General features: G+C 39.1%; 1 protein-coding gene across 2 annotated transcripts in view; it reads left to right on the top strand.

Annotated features, from left to right (window-relative positions):
* The window catches only part of CPNE4 (copine 4), a 581373-nt gene that overhangs the window by 100141 nt on the left and 467063 nt on the right, over window positions 1-14169 (top strand). The window lies entirely within an intron of this gene.

The following is a 14169-nucleotide window of genomic DNA, read 5'->3' as shown; positions in this document are numbered from 1 at the left end:
CAAGATGTGATCTATCCTGCCAAACGTTCCATTCGCACTTGAGGAGAAAGTGTAATCTGCTGTTTGTGGATGGAATGTCCGATAAAAATCAATTAAATATATCTGGTCTATTGTGTCATTTAAAGCTTCTGTTTCCTTATTTATTTTCATTTTGGATGATCTGTCCATTGGTGTATGTGAGGTGTTAAAGTCCCCCACTATTATTGTGTTACTGTCGATTTCCTCTTTTATAGCTGTTAGCAGTGTTCTTATGTATTGTGGTGTTCCTATGTTGGGTGCATATATATTTATAATTGTTATATCTTCTTGGATTGATCCCTTGATCATTATGTAGTGTCCTTCCTTGTCTCTTGTAACATTCTTTATTTTAAAGTCTATTTTATCTGATATGAGTATTGCCACTCCAGCTTTCTTTTGATATCCATTTGTATGGGATATCTTTTTCCATCCCCTCACTTTCAGTCTGTTTGTTTCCATAGGTCTGAAGTGGGTCTCTTGTAGACAGCATATATATGGGTCTTGTGTTTGTATCCATGCAGCAACCTGTGTCTCTTGGTTGGAGCATTTAATCCATTCACGTTTAAGGTAATTATTGATATATATATTCCTATGACCATTTTCTTAAGGGTTTTGGATTTGTTTTTGTAGGACCCTTTTCTTCTCTTGTGTTTCCCACTTAGAGAAGTTCCTTTAGCATTTGTTGTAGAGCTGGTTTGGTGTTGCTGAATTTTCTTAGCTTTTGCTTGTCCATAAAGCTTTTGATTTCTCCATCGAATCTGAATGAGATCCTTGCCAGCTAGAGGAATCTTGGTTGTCGGTTCTTATGTTTCATCACTTTAAATGTATCATGCTACTCCCTTCTGGCTTGTAGAGTTTCTGCTAAGAAATCAGCTGTTATGGGAGTTCCCTTGTATGTTATTTGTCATTTTTCCCTTGCTACATTCAATAATTTTTCTTTGTCTTTAATTTTTGCCAGTTTGATTACTATGTGTCTCAGTTTGTTTTTCCTTGGGTTTATCCTGCATGGGACTCTCTTCACTTCCTGGACTTGGGTGGCTATTTCCACCCAAGTTAGGGGGGTTAGGGGGGTTTTCAACTATAATCTCTTCAAATATTTTCTCCTGTCATTTCTGTCTCTCTCCTCCTTCTTGGACCCCTATAATGTGAATGTTGTTGCATTTAATGTTGTCCCAGAGGTCCCTTAGGCTGTTTTCATTTGTTTTCATTCTTTTTTCTTTATTCTGTTCTGTAGCAGTGAATTCCACCATTCTGTCTTCCAGGTCACTTATCCGGTTTTCTGCCTCAGTTATTCTGCTATTGATTCCTTCTAGGGTATTTTTCATTTCAGTTACTTTATTGTTCATCTCTGTTTTTTTGTCCTTTAATTCTTTTAGGTCTTTGTTAAACATTTCTTGCATCTTCTTGATCTTTGCCTCCATTCATTTTCCAAGGTCCTGTATCATCTTCACTATCATTATTCTCAATTCCTTTTCTGGAAGGTTGTCTATCCACTTCATTTAGTTGTTTTTCTATGGTTTTATCTTGTTCCTTCATCTGATACATAGTGCTCTGTCTTTTCATCTTGTCTATCTTTCTGTGGATGTGGTTTTTGTTCCACAGGTTGCAGGATTGTAGTTCTTCTTGCTTCTGCTGTCTTCCCTCTGGTGGATGAGGCTATCTAAGAGGCCTGTGCAAGTTTCCTGATGGGGGTGACCGTTGGAGGGTAGAGCTGACTGTTGCTCTGGTGGGCAGAGCTCAGTGAAACTTTAATCCACTTGACTGCTGATGGGTGAGGCTGGGTTCCCTCCATGTTGGTTGTTTGGCCTGAGGCAACCCAACACCGAAGCCTACCTGGGCTCTTTGATGGAGCTAATGGCAGACTCTGGGAGGACTCATCCCAAGGAGTACTTCCCAGAACTTCTGCTGCCAGTGTCCTTGTCCCCATGGTGAGCCACAACCACCCCCCACCTCTGCAGGAGACCCTACTACACTAGCAGGTAGGTGTGGCTTAGTCTCCCCTGGGGTCACTGCCCCTTCCCCTGGATCCTGATACGCACTCTACTTTGTGTGTGCCCTCCAAGAGTGGAGTCTCTGTTTCCCCCAATCCTGTCGAAGTCCTGCCATCAAATCCCACTAGAGTTCAAAATCTGATTATCTGTGAATTCCTTCTCCCATTGCTGGACCCCCAGGTTGGGAAGCCTGACGTGGGGCTCAGAACCTTCACTCCAGTGGGTGGACTTCTGTGGTATAAGTGTTCTCCAGTCTGTGAGTCACCCACCCATCAGTTATGGGATTTGAGTTTACTGTCATTTTGTCCCTCCTACTGTCTCATTGTGGCTTCTCCTCTGTCTTTGGATGTGGAGTATCTTTATTGGTGAGTTCCAGTGTCTTCCTGTTGATGATTATCCAGCAGCTAGTTGTGATTTTGGTGTTCTCACAAGAGGGAGTGAGAGCATGTCCTTCTATTCTGCCATCTTGGTTCAGGGCGTATCACATTGATTGATTTGCATATGTTGAAGAATCCTTGCATCCCTGGGATAAATCCTACTTGATTATGGTGTATGATCCTTTTAATGTGTTGTTGGATTCTGTTTGCTAGAATTTTGTTGAGGATTTTTGCATCTATATTCATAAGTGATATTGGCCTGTAATTTTTTTCTTGTGATATCTTTGTCTGATTTTGGTATCAGGGTAATGGTGACCCCATAGAACATGTTCGGGAGTGTTCCTCCATCTGCAATGTTTTGATAGAGTTTGAGAAGGATAGGTGTTAGCTGTTTTCTAAATGTTTGATAGAATTCGCCTGTGAAGCCATCTGATTATGGACCTTTACTTGCTGGTAGAGTTTTAATTACAGTTTCAATTTCATTACTTCTGATTGATCTGTTTATATTTTCTAATTCTTCCTGTTTCAGTCTTGAGAAGCTGTACCTTTCCAAGAATTTGTCCATTTCTTCCAGATTGTCCATTTTATTGGCATATAGTTTCTTTTAGTAGTTATAGTAACCATAGTAACTATAGTAGTAGTTAAGTAGTTCTTATGATCCTTTGTATTTGTGTGGTGTCACTTGTAACTTCATCTTTTTCATTTCTAATTTTATTGATTTTAATCTTCTTCCTTGAGTCTGGCTAAAGGATTATCAATTTTGTTTGTCTTCACGAAGAACCAACTTTTAGTTTTATTGATCTTTGATATTGTTTTCTTCATTTCTGTTTCATTTATTTCTGCTCTGATCTTTATGATTTCTTTCTAGTAACTCTTGGGTTTTTGTTGTTGTTGTTCTTCTCCTTCTTTCTCTAGTTGCTTGAGGTGTAAGGTTACATTGTTTATTTGAGATTTTTTCTTGTTTCCTGAGGTGAGATTGAATTGCTATAAACTTCCCTCTTGGAACTGCTTTTGCTGCATCCCATAGGTTTTGGGTTGTCATGTTTTCATTGTCATTTTTTTCTATATATTTTTTTATTTCCTCTTTGATTTCTTCAGTGATTTCTTGGTTATTTAGTAGCATATGTTTAGCTTCCATGTGTTTGTGTTTTTTACACTTTTTTTCTTGTAATTGATTTCTAATCTCATAGCATTGTTGTCGGAAAAGATGCTTGAAGCGATTTCAATTTTCTTAAATTTTTCAAGGCTTGATTTGTGACCCAAGATGTGATCTATCTTGGAGAATGTTCTATGTGCACTTGAGAAGAAAGTGTATTCCACTGCTTTTGGATGGAATGTCCTATAAATATGAATTAAACCTATCTGTTCTGTTGTGTCATTTAAAGCTTGTGTTTCATTTTTTATTTTCTGTCTGGATGATCTGTCCATTGGTGTAAGTGGGGTGTTAAAGTCCCCCACTATTATTGTGTGATATCGATTTCCCCTTTTATGGCTGTTAGCATTTGTCTTATGTATTGAGGTCCTCCTATGTTGGGTGCATAAATATTTATAAATTGTTATATCTTCTTCTTGGATTGATCACTTGATCATTCCTTATCTCTTATAACAGTCTTTATTTTAAAGTCTACTTTATCTGATATGAGTATTGCTACCCTAGCTTTCTTTCGATTTCCATTTGCATGGAATATCTTTTTCCATTCCTTCACTTTCAATCTGTATGTGTCCCTAGGTCTCAAGTGGGTCTCTTGTAGACAGCATATATATGGGTCTTGTTTTTTTTTCCATTCAGCTAGTCTGTGTCTTTTGGTTGGAGCATTTAATCCATTTACATTCAAGGTAATGATTGATATGTATGTACCTATTACCATTTTCTTAATTGTTTTGGGTTTGTTTTTGTGGGACTTTGTCTTCTCCTGTGTTTCCCTCCTAGAGAAGTTGTTTTATAATTTGCTGTAAAGCTGGTCTCCTGGTGCTGAATTCTCTTAGCTTTTGCTTGTCTGTAAAGCTTTTGATTTCTCCATCGAATCTGAATGAGATCCTTGCTGGGTAGAGTAACGTTGGTTGTAGGTTTTTCCCTTTTATCACTTTAAATATATCCTGTCACTCCCTTCTAGCCTGCAGAGTTTCTGAAAAATCAGTTGATAACCTTTTGGGGATTCATTTGTATGTTACTTGTTGCTTTTCCCTTGCTGCTTTTCATATTTTCTCCTTGAATTTAATTGTTTTTAGTTTGATTAATATGTGTCTTGGCGTGTTTCTCCTTGAGTTTATCCTGTATGGGACTCTCTGCATTTCTTGGACTTAGGTGGCTATTTCCTTTCCCACGTTTTCAACTATGATCTCTTCAAATATATTCCCAGACACTTTCTCTTTCTCTTCTTTTTCTGGGACCTCTATAATGTGAATGTTGGTGCATTTAATGTTGTCCCAGAGGTCTCTGAGGCTGTCCTCATTTCTTTTCCTTCATTTTTCTTTATTCTGCCCCTTGGCAGTTATTTCCACCGTTCTGTCTTCCAGTTCAATTATTTGTTCTTTTGGTTCAATTATTCTGCTATTGATGATTCCTCCTAGTGTATTTTTCATTTCATTTATTGTGTTATCCATCACTGTTGGTTCTTTAGTTCTTCTAGTTCCTTGTTAAACATTTCTTTAATTTTTTGATCCCAGCCTCCATTCTATTTCTGCAATTTTGGGTCATCTTTACTATCATTATTCTGAATTCTTTTCCAAGTTTGTTGCCTATTTCCTCTCCATTTTTTTGGTCTTGTATGTTTTTAACTTGCTCCTTCATTTGTACCATACTTTTTTGTCATCTCGTTTTTATTTTTGATGGATGGAGCTGTTGTCCTGTCTTACTGGTCGTTTGGCCTGAGGTGTCAAGTACTGGAGTTTGCAGGCAGTTGGGCAGAGCCATCTTGGTGCCGAGAAGAGGACCTCCAGTAGACCTCACACCAATTAATATTTCCTGGGGTCTAAGGTTCTCTGTTAGTCCAGTGGTTTGCACTTAGTACTCCCACCACGGGAGCTCAGACCCAGCTCGTGACCTGGGAATCAAGATCCTGCAAGCTGAGCAGTGTGGTTAAAAAAAAAAAAGCAGAACAATAACAAAGAATAAAAAATAAAATAAAATTAGAAAAATAAAAAGTATTTTAGAAAAAATAAAAATATAAATGAAACAACAACAACAAGGTAAAACAGAAACACAACAGAAAAATAAAGGGTGGAAAAGGCCTTGGGAGTGTGGGCTTAGGCGGGGTGGGGATTAGTTGGGTGCTGGGCCTTGTATTAGGACCCTCTTGGCCAGAAAAGGCCCTGGGGGAGGCATGGTAGGGCTATGGGGGGTGGGGCTTAGACTCAGCACAGATGCTGGGGGCCCTGGAGGCCCAGGACCCCAGCAGACTCACTGGAGCTTGAGTGGGCAGGGAAGACACTAGCCTTGTTTCCCTCCAATCCCATGATACCTGGAAGCCTCTCCCCATTGCTGCTGATCCCTGCTCTGTGGGTGGGCCCCTCCAAGTGTGGGAACCTCTTTCCTATGCCCCCTGCCCCAGACAGGTGACAGTGCCCTCCCACCTCCACTTTTCCTTCCCCCTCCCTCTTTCCCATGCTCCCAGTTCCTGCTCAGCCAAAGGGGTCCCTGAAGGGCTGAGCTTTAGGCCCAGGACCCCAGCAGGCTCCCTGGGGCCCGAGTTGTTGGGGGAGATCCTAGCCACATTCCCCTCTGATCCCCCTGATCCCTCCAAGGTCTCTCCCCATCCTTGCTCAGTGGATGAGCCCCTCTGATCATGCAAACCCCCTCCCTCCCCCAGCCACACATCAGGGGTGCCAGTCCCATCCCACCTCCTCTTTTCCTCCCCTCATCCTTCCCCCCCCAGTGCCCTTCCCACCCTCGTTCTACACAGTCATTTGGGGATTCCTCCCATCCCTTTAGGTGTCTGAGGTCCCCCATCAGCACCTGGTAGGTGCCCTAGTTGTGAGGAGATGCGAACTCTACGTCTTCCTACTCTGTCATCTTGACTCTGCCCTGTAGGGTGCTTTGAAATTTTAAATAATGTGGCCAAGGAATGCCTCCCTGCAAAGGTGTAAATAATTAAAATTTGATATTCTCTTCTTATTTCATAAGGTAGAACTTCTAGAATTTATTAAATAATAATTGTAATAGGAGATTTTTTAAAATTCCTGACTCAGAATCTAGCAAATAGTGGGGGATGAATAAATGTTTACATAATGAATGCCTCTGATGTTTCACCTTTAAATATGATTTTGGCTAATGTCCAATACATCCACATTTCTAGGAACTTTGCATATTTTTTGTGTTTTATTATTTCATTTGGAAGATTGGAAGAAGTGTTTTAGATTTTCCTGGCCTTCCTCCATTGTGAGCTGGAGTTCTATGATTGACATTTTAATATAGGTGAAGCACTGACCCTGGCATGAATTATCACTCAATCAATGTTTTTTAAGTGAATTAATGAAGAAACTGAGAGGGGGAAGGAAATACAATGTTTACCTTGATTTGTAATTTTCAAATAATCATATATTTGGTAAGGAGTCCTCTTTTACTTTTTTTGCCATTTGCCCTGCAAATGGTAGGGGTGGACTTAGCCAAGGGAACTAGTGTTTGTTCAGCAATGATTATGTTCTAGGTACAGAGTGAAGAGTTCAGTCCTTTGCATGTAATCATTACCAAACCCAGCAAGGCTAATATTATTTCTACTTTACAGAAAAGAAAATAGTTTCAAAGAGGTTATGCAAATTTCTCAATGTCCTACAACCTGAATCATAGCACAGCTGGCATTCCAACCTAGTTGGTCTGACACCAAAACCTGTGCTCTTTTCTTCACATACTGGTGCTAGTTCCCAGAATCATAATCAGTGTGTTCTGTCTATGTATTTTTGTTTCCATTGCATTTTATACTCAACATAATCATGCCAAAGCATATCAGCACATAGGGAAAAATCACTTCTGGTTTTCAATTTAATAAACACTTATTGGGTTCCTACATTGGTTATTTTCAATACTTTACAGAAAATATGACCTTCTCAACATGATAAAAGGCATTTGTGAAAAACCCACAGCTAGAAAATTTTCCCCTTAAGGTCAAGAAAAGACAAGTAGGTCTACTTTTTCCACTGATATCTAACATTGTACTGGAAGTTCTAGCCAGGAAAATTAGGCAAGAAAAATAAAAATAAAAGGCATTGAAATTGGAAAGGAAGAAGTAAAATTATCTCCATTTGTAGATGCCATGATCTGTATATGGAAAATCTCAAAGAATCTATAAAAAAGCTATTATAGCTAATAAACAAATTCAGCAAAGTTGCAGTATATAAGATCAACACACAAGAATCAGTGGCATTTTTAAATACTAACAACGAACAATCTGAAAAGGAAATTAAGAAAACAACTTCATTTAAATTTCACCCAAAAGAGTAAAATACCCAGGAGTAAATTTAACCAAAAATGTTAAGGACTTGTGCACTACAAAACATTGCTGAATGTAATTAAAGAAAATCTATATAAATGGAAAGACATCCTATGTTTATGGATTGGAAGACTTATTAAGATGTCAATACTATTCACAGTAATCTACAGATTCAGTGTAGTCCCTATCAAAACTCCAATGGTCATTTTTTGCAGAAATGGAAAAGCTGATCCTCAAATTCACATGGAATTGTAATGTCCCTCAAATAGCCCCCAAAACCTTGAAAAAGATGAACAACTTCTTAATTTCAAAATTTACTACAAAGCTTCAGTAATTAAAATGGTGTGGTACTGGCACAAAGATAAACTTGTAGACCAGTGGAATAGAATTGAGAGTTCAGATATATACATATATACACCTATGGCCAGTTGATTTTTGATAAGGATGCCAAGACCTTTCAACAGGGGAAAGAATAGTCTTTTCAACAAATGGTACTGAGACAACTGGATATCTATATGCAAAACAGTGAAGTTGGACCCCTACCTCACATCATATACAAACATTAACTCAAAATGGATCAAAGACCTAATTATAAGAGCTAAAGCCTTAACACTCTTAGGAGAGAACATAAGGGTAAGTCTTCATGACTTTGGCCATTGATTCTTAGACATGATACCAAAAGCTGACCAACTTAAAAAAAATTAGGCTTTATCAAAATTAAAAACTTTTGTTTATCATAGGACATTATCAAGAAAGTGAAAAAGAACCTACAGAATGGAAGAAAATATTTGTAAATCATTTATCTGGTAAAGGTCAGAATATGTAAAGAACACTTACAACTCAACAACAAAAAGATAAATCACCAAATTTTAAAATGTACAAAGGACTTGAATATGTATTTCTCCAAAGATTATATACAAAGAGTCAACAAGCACACAAAAAGGTGCTCAACATCATTAGTCATTAAGAAAATGCAAATCAAAGCCACAATGAGGTACCACTTCACACCCAGTAGGATGGCTATAATTTAAAAAATGGAAAATAGGTTTTGATGAGACTATGGAGAAATTAGAGAGTTTGTACATTGCTGGTGGGAATGTAAAATGGTTCAGCCACCATGGAAGAAGTTTGGCAGTTCCTCAAAAAGTTAAACATTGAATTACCATATGACCCTTCAATTCTATTTCTAGGTATATATCCAGAATAATTGAAAACAGTCACTCAAACAAGTATGTGTACACACATTTTCACAGCTGCACTATTTACAATAGCCAACAGGTGGAAAGAGCTCAAATGTCTATCAACAGATGAATGGATAACCAAATTATGGTATATTCATGCAGTGGAATATATTCAGTCAAAAAAAGGAATGAAGTACTGAAACATGCTACAAAATGGATGACCCTCCCAAAACATCAAGCTGAGTGCAAGAAAGCAGACACAAAATGACAAATATTGTATGATTCCATTAATATGAAATATTTAGAATTGAGAAATCCATAGAGATAGAATGCAGATTGGTGGTTGCCAGGGGCTGGGGAGAGTTGGGGGTAGGGAGAAACCATTTAATGGGTAAGAGGTTTTACTTATAAGTGATGGAAATATTTTGGAACTAGACAGAGAAGGTGATTTCAACAAAACTCTGAAGATACTAAATGACACTGAATTATTCTCTTTAAAATGGTTAATTTCATTGAATGTGAATTTCACCCCAATAAATTACTTTAAAAATATTATGACCAATCTTGGAGACCCCAGTAGGTCTTAGATGAGTACCAACTCTGTCTGTTTTGAAAAGATAACACTAGTGGTTCAGATGTGTACCAAGGGTTGTGAACTGTTGGCCTTCATGCCATCAGTGTCCTGGGAACTTTCACAACATTATCTCATTATCCCATTCCTGTCCTCATTTAACCATCCTAGGTCCTGACTCTGTGGGTCATATTCACTATATGTGTGTCAGTTTTGGTCCTCTAATAAGAAGATGCCAAGATGGATTAGGTATGGAAGAGACTTATTTGTGGAAAATAACTGCAAAGAATAAAGGGGGAATAAAACATTTGGTGGGAAAGGTTTTCAGAGTGTGATGCAAGTCTGATACCTGTGAAAGGGGAACGAGAAGGAAGGAGGCTTGGGGAGGAAAAGCCTCAGACTTCAGTGCAGCCCTGAGAAAAGTTTATCCAGGCAATGAGATCCCCAGAGCAGATTGCCCATCAGAGGAGTCCTCCTTTGGGCTGGAATGGCCCATCTCTTATACCTGAATCATTCCCTCTCATTGGCCAGGAACAGCCCTGGAAGGGTGTGGCCTCAGGGATGGATGCTGCTGAGGATTTGAGTATATGGCACGTGGAGGATGTCCACCAACCAGCCTTCTTGCAGCAGGTTCTCTTGAAAGATCTGAGCACATCTCAACCGCCACCAACAGTGTGATACTGGGCAAGTCCTGTAATCTGTCTGAACATTATTTGCAAAATGGAGTTCATGTCATCTCCATCAAGTGGTTATAGGAAGACAAAATTAGATAAGTAAAAGTACCAGGCATGGTATCTGGAATGAATTTAAGTGATTGACCATTATTCTTTTTCCCAGCATACATGTGAGCAAACTGTGGCTTAGAGTGAGAAAACGACCTTCCTGAAGGCCACATAGCTAGTAAGTAGCAGATGCAAGATTAAAACCCAGCCTAACTTCATGTCCTACACGTATTCCATTTAATTACATACTTATCTGAGATTTTCTTGCCAGTATCTGGAACTGGGGGCTTCATGAACACTCTGCGTGTTCTGTAAATTTGTCTGTGGAGACACATCTGCCAGCTCTGCGTGTGCAATATGTACTTTTACTTAATTTCCTCGTGCCTTATTTTCCATTGGCACATCACAGAGAAGTGCCAAGCATCTTCTTCTCTTATCATTAGTTGTGTATTGACATTTGGAGCTTTTGGAAAGATGATAACATTTCCAGCACTGAAATATTCATCTTTGATAAATGCTATCTTAGGAGAAAAATATTAAGATGTAAATTGGTTTCATTTAAATCTCACCACTTCTACCACACAACACCAAGTTGGCACAGTCAGACTGGCCTGGCTGTGCCTTCTCCTGTCATCTGTTGAGAAGTGGATGATAGCAGAGGCTCCTCCTCTGGGGCTCTGGAGTCATGGGAGGTGGCCAGCTGAGGGCCTGAGGTGAGCCCCGTTGCATTTCCCCTGCTGCTACTGCTGCTGTGAAAAGTGGAATATTGACAACACTAACAGCCAGAAGCAGCCTGTGGGCAGGGCAGACACACGCAGCCCTGCCGTCTCTCACTTCACATACTTTTATGGATATTATTCAAGAGCATAGCAGCCCCTCCCCACCTCAAATTGCCCCCATCGTAAAGTCATTTGTCAGCTTTCATTGCAGAAGGGATGACACCAAATGGTCTCTTCTGGGCTTTCCCTGCACAGATTATTTGCAGGCAAAAAGAGAGAGAGAGGTTTGGCTTTGCTGTTTAAGAGATAAATATTTGATGCCCGGTTAACCTTATAATACAGTGTCAGATCCAGGATTCAGTTCTGTGGACATTTTTAGTGCTCACCATGGCTAGGTACTAGAAATTTGGAGTTGAAAAAGATAGTCAAAGCAGAAACCGGGGGTGTGGTGAGAGGTGAAGCAGGAACCAGGGGTGTGTGTCAGAACAAGACTAGGTCTTATAGATCCTACTAAACAATTAGACCTAACGGAGTCAGTGACAGGAAGCCAGCGAGGAGAGTAAATCGGGGAGATACGAGGTCACATTGGTGTGTACAGGGGACGATGGATGTACTGGGAGAGACTGGAGTCTGGGAGATCAGTTAGGAGGCTGATAGAGGAGTCCAGGTGAGAAAGGTTGAAGATCAGAATTTATGCAAATGGCAGAGGCAATGGAGAGAAGGGGGTGGACGTGAGAGAATATTCTTATTCTGAATAAGAAATAATAAAGGTAAAAGCAGTAACAATAGTAGTAATAACAATTAGTTGTTGCTGTAATAACACTTATTAAATATTCATCTCTGCACCAGGCCCTATGATAGATAAGCACTCTCTTCATTTACAACAACCATATGAGATATTAAAAGGCTATCATCCCTTATCCGGGGTTCTAAAATTCTAAAATCCTTCAATCAAAAAGTTTTTCCAGATTCATTTGCAGTAAAACTTCAGTAGACTTTTGAACTCGCTTGGTGGAAAAATTTGACTGGAAATGATGGAAGGCTACTTACAGGTTTTATTTATTTAGTGTGGACACCCACACGTTTTGCTGTGGAATATAAATGTGTTTGATTATGGAACATGGGCCCCAGACCCTTCTGGGGACATTACCAAATAGACTATAGATGATGTAATGCCCTCTGCCTATGTTACAAATTATATTTCACATCCACTTTATACCTTTTAACCTTTCCTCAAGGGTTTCAGATAAGGCACTGTGGGCCTACCTATATTTTAGCTGTGGAAACAGAGGCACAGGGAGGTTAAGTAATTTGCCCAGAAGTATGCAACTAGGTGGTGGCAGAGCTGGGATGGGAATCCAGTTTCTCTGGACTCCAGAGTCTGCACTCTGAAACCTGTTGCTGCACTGTCTGCTTAGGTTGGCAGGAAAAGATCATTTTACAGATGAGGCAACCTGTTTCTTTTCAACTAGCTTCTGTGAATGGTAATATCTTGCTTTCCAGGTCTTAGAAGAATGGAAGCATTTCCTTACCAAGGTTACTCAAATGAATCTTTTGGACAGAAAAAAGGACTCCAGGGTGATGAAGGAGGTTTCTGGGGATGGGGACTGGTTGCCAGTTTGGGAAGATTCATCAGGTGGAGGTGAAAGATAATAGCTACTTAATGTCATGGGCTCCAGATTGAAGGAAAACAGTGGTGAATCTTTGGCAAGATTATAGATGATTTTGGTTTCGATTCTTAAAGCTTTCCAAGTTTTTCACAACTGTCACAATTTACTTTTATAGTTAGAAAATTGGCTTTTAATTTGTTTGTGACAAATGACTTATTTTGGGGAGAGTTAAAGCAATAAGTGCCTTATAAACAAGAGGCATTCATTAACTATTTGCTGATATGTTCACTCAACAGATTACTTTCTTATCCCACTTGCTAACTGACCACGAATACTGAAAAGTTTAAAGTAGAAATTTTATTAATTATTATTCATGTTTTACAAAATGTTTTTCTTTCTCAAATTGAACTAATGTATTGCTGTACAATATTATATGTTACAGGTGTACGATATAGTGATTCACAATTTTTCAAGGTTATTCTCCATTTATAGTTATAAAATATTAGCTATATTCCCTGTGTTGTACAGTATAACCTTGTAGCTTATTTTATACCTAATATTTTGTACCTCTTTATCCCCTGCCCCTATATTGCCTCTCCCCCCTCCCCTCTCCCCACTGGTAACCATTAGTTTGTTCTCTGTATCTATGAATCTACTTCTTTTTTGTTATATTCACTAGCTTGTTGTATTTTTTAGTGTCCACATATAAGTGATGTTTCTCAATTTTTTTAAAAAAAGCTATCCAAGTCCACTTAATTACAATAACAAATTTTTAAAGGAATAAAAAGATTTTGAGGTCATAATGAATAGTTTGGTAAAAAAATAAAGCAATACCTAATGTGATAAACATTCCAGTAACATTAGAGAATTTAGGCAGTCTTTTGAAGCTTAATAAAACTTAATTTTACTAATATTAAGTTGTAATAAGAGGACAGTCTTTCCTTGTCAAACAAGGTATTACGACATTTTATACATATTAGGAATAAACAATAAAATGTTGGTAAACCACAGGAGGCCGTTTTTTATTGAGCACCTGATTTATGCCAAGATGATCAGGAGAGTCTAAGAAAGGTAGTCCCCATCTTGTGTTTTAAAATGTGTATCTTCTGAAGCAGGAGTTTTTTTGTGTGTTTTTTTGGTTTTTTTTGTGGTACAGGGGCCTCTCACTGTTGTGGCCTCTCCCGTTGCGGAGCACAGGCTCCGGACACGCAGGCTCAGCGGCCATGGCTCACGGGCCCAGCCTCTCCGCGGCATGTGGGATCTTCCCGGACCGGGGCACGAACCTGCGTCCCCTGCATCGGCAGGCGGACTCTCAGCCACTGCGCCACCAGGGAAGCCCTGAACCAGGAGTTTTAACTTTCTTTAACCTTTTGTCAAATTGCCTTTATAATATTTTGCCATAAAGGAACAGTAAATAGCATCAGATATATTGCATGATTCTTTTCAAAAATAGCCTCTCTTTGGGCCTTAGTTTTCTCATCTGTCACTGGGGATAAACAAGATCTGTTTCATAGAGGTGTGGTTAGTGGTGTGCTAATAAATGTTTAACAAACA

The sequence above is a fragment of the Pseudorca crassidens genome, chromosome 5 (assembly GCF_039906515.1).
Source record: "Pseudorca crassidens isolate mPseCra1 chromosome 5, mPseCra1.hap1, whole genome shotgun sequence".
In the NCBI taxonomy this organism is placed as follows: domain Eukaryota; kingdom Metazoa; phylum Chordata; class Mammalia; order Artiodactyla; family Delphinidae; genus Pseudorca; species Pseudorca crassidens.
This window is presented reverse-complemented; position numbering and strand designations above follow the sequence as displayed.